The 3,309-nt window shown below is 40.5% G+C and overlaps 1 protein-coding gene across 2 annotated transcripts in view; it reads left to right on the top strand.

Moving 5' to 3' along the window:
• Positions 1-827: 827 nt before the first annotated feature.
• LOC122057704 overlaps positions 828-3,309 on the top strand; it is a 6,821-nt gene continuing 4,339 nt past the window's right edge. Inside the window, exon 1 of one of the 2 annotated variants that reach the window (XM_042619912.1) lies at positions 828-987. The gene's annotated coding sequence lies outside the window, so the exon portion shown is untranslated. The remainder of the gene's footprint in view (positions 988-3,309) is intronic. The other variant, XM_042619913.1, reaches the window with a different exon arrangement.

Here is a 3,309-nt window from a genome sequence, read left to right as displayed (position 1 = left end):
TTGTAGATTTATTCATGAGTGATGAACATCCAAGAAGGATGAAAGAAAACAGGTTCTTTTTCCTCTCCCGTCATATCAATGCTTCCCCCTCCTGTTCTCTCTGCTGGAATGGATCTGAAGACTCTGAGCACCTCGTTTTAATTGCCCCTTTTCCTCCTCTGTTTGGGAAAAAAGTTCTTGCAGTGCTGGCCTGATATGACCTTTGGTGGATCTTCTATCTGTGACACTGCTGGAAAGCTCGCTTTCAATGCCACGATCACCCACATGGCCACATCTGGATGGAACAGAATCTCCTTAGGTGGACTTCCAACTCTTGCTCTTTCGGCATGATTTAGGAAGCCATCTATTTTGATGTTAATTCTAAGCTTTGGCCGCAACCTTGTAGGCTAGTTCGTGACTCCTATGAACATGCTTCTTATGGTCTCCTTGGGGACCCCCTCCCTCTTCTCCTCCCTCCTCCCTCCTCCCCCTGCCCTTGTAATAGGTCTGTATCCCCCTTCTGTTTATTTATTTAATTTTTTTTTTCTGTTTTTCTTTTCCCTTTGTATTTTTTCCCCTCAGGGTTGTATATTCCCTCTCTTTTTCTCTTTGGTAATGAATTTATTATTCACCCAGAAAAAAAAAAAGGATCTTTTGATACTCTCTGATCATGTTGTTTACTAGGACATTGAGTCGCCTTGGTGGGTCCATTAAATATCAGATTTTGACCTGTGTTATGGGAGAAGTGTCCTATTATATTATAGTATTAAATGGTTATTCTTCTGCAGTACTCAAAATATAGATGTAACTGTCAATTGCTGCTTCAAATGTTTACCATTTTACTCAAGGATATAAATGTTTCTGTACCAGGAACAAGCAGCCAAGGAAGCAGCAGCTGCTGCTGCTAAGGAATTACAGGAGTCGGATTTACAGAACTGTTCAGAAGAGTTGCTCAATGCATGACAACTTGCTGCTGCGGCTGCTGTAGCTGTGGAAAAATCAAAGAAGGTAGTTGATTGTGCTAAAGTTTAATCTCTTAATGATTATGTTTCCATAATTAGATGTATGAACAGTGAAAATTAGTTTTAAAATGTTGTTACATATCAAGAAGTGGACTGTTGACATTACAAGCATCAAAGTGATATTCTAAACCATTTGTTATCTCTATAAGTGAGTTTGTACTTGCGCTGTTCTGTGGTGGAAGGTAATTTTGAGACATTAGCTAGAAGATTTCATGTGACATGACAAAAACGGTTGCATATTCTTGTTCTGTATGTATTTAAATTACTGCCATTTTTTAATAGAGCAATCATTCTTTGCTGGACTGCACTGGTGCAGTGAGGATCTGGGTGGCTTGGAGCACCCGAGCACACACCCCGAGGTGCTCTCAGCTGTCCAGATCCTCACGGCACCTGTGCAGTACAGCAGAGGTTTTTTATACTTGTTATATGGAAAATTAATTAGAGAATTTATTTGCTTGTCTTGATAATGTTTCGGAAGTATTAACTTGCATGAGATGTTGTATGCACTTTTATGTAAGGTGTGTAGGAAATAAAGCAAATTCGCATGAAGCTTTGATGTTTGCAGCTCCATGCAACTGCTTAGGAAGCATCATTCTATTCTATATCATACGAATGAAGCAGGAGCCTTATTTTGAAAGTGAGGTGTGCCAATAGGGGCAAGATTTTCTCACTGAGAGGATAGAGAGGTCAGTATGCAAGGATTATAATGTATCCAAGTCAAGAGACTGAAGGAGAAACACAACTTAATGGTTTTGGATGTGTCGTGTATTAACAAAATGGAAAGGTTGGAGAAGAAGAGTTGCTGAAGGATTTAGTGGTTGAACTTTAAACGTTATTGTCAGAAGTTATCGTAGGAGAGGAAAGGAGGAGTCTGTGAGTTGCGCAGACTCCTCCCTTCGGTTAGTCAAGATTCCTAGTAAATAGGAGTCCTAGTTGTACTAGGACTGGTATTAGTTTCCTAACTAATAAGTTAGTCTTCTATTCTGTTTTATATTCCTAATCGTAGTAGGACAGCTGTCCTATTGTAATTGTGATTGAATGTTAGCTATTTAATGAGAAGATGAGGGCAGAAGCAATCACACGATTGAATCTGCTATTTCTGTTCGACTCTCTCTTTCTCCCTCTCGGTCTTTCTCTGTTTCCTTTATTTTATTTTGACAGTTATGACAGATGGTGATCTCAGGTTGGAATGAAAATTCACAGGATTAGGTAATAACATTAAGGGTTTCCCTCGCTTTTGGTATAGTGGGCCCCCAGTGGGAGGCCCACACGACAGGCTATTAGTTCAGTCATAAGGTGTACCCCTGATCATTGCCTCATTGTGCCTGGGCTGTGAGGCGTTCAGCCACATGATGGTTCAATGTGCTCATCAATGCTTAACCTGGAGATGTGGATCACCCAAGGCACATTAGGATGGTGTACCCCTCCTGTTCGAACCAGAGTCTGAAACCTAACTTCTTAGGAGGATAGATTGGCGATTCAGGTGAATCCAATAATCCAACTTTCTATCACTCGTGGGACCTCAGTTCGTAGGGGGCCCAAGCATGTCTCCTTGCTTCTCGAGAATCCTTCTTTCCCTTATCAGTGTGTGGACAACTATCTCTTGAGCACAGGTTTAGGCTTGGCCTCAATGGGAAAATGGAGCACTGAAACAACGCCTCTTCTCATAAAGGTTGAGTGCCAAGTCACAAACAAAGGCTGTCACATCATCATTATCATTATTATAGCGACTCTAGATTTAACCAGCTAAAAGAAAGTAAAAAAGAGAATATAAAATTTACTCATCACTAAATCCATAAGTTTTTGTGACGTGGCCACATGGGTGGTCCTTGTGGTGGATGTACCACAGCCATCTCACTGATCAAATTTCACTAGCCAGACAAGTACACATGTCCGATGTGAAAATGTTACTGGTTACAAATCCTTTTATAGTCAAGTTCTCTGACTGTTATGTGCATTCTGGAGTTGTATGCCGAGATCCAAGATATCGACTCTATAGTATGAGTTGTTCTAAGTAGCTTTTTTTCCCCCTATCTTTTATCTCTAGTTTTTTGAGGAAAAGTTATTGTTCCACTTCTTATATCATCCCCCACAAATGTTAGAGAAAATTATGTTTCACTGGCAGGAATCCATCCCCATAATATATATATATATATATACTGGGGGGGGGAGGGAGTGTTGCTATATGTGATCCCCCCTGGGTCCACACAAAATAAAATCCATCTCGTACCTTTTTAATTTTTCCATTTCAAATGAAGCTACAAAGCCCATGAAATGGAAATAGGAAATTTGAAAGGGGGGGGGGGGA

This window comes from Macadamia integrifolia, chromosome 12 (assembly GCF_013358625.1).
Source record: "Macadamia integrifolia cultivar HAES 741 chromosome 12, SCU_Mint_v3, whole genome shotgun sequence".
Classification (NCBI taxonomy): Eukaryota; Viridiplantae; Streptophyta; class Magnoliopsida; order Proteales; family Proteaceae; genus Macadamia; species Macadamia integrifolia.
This window is presented reverse-complemented; position numbering and strand designations above follow the sequence as displayed.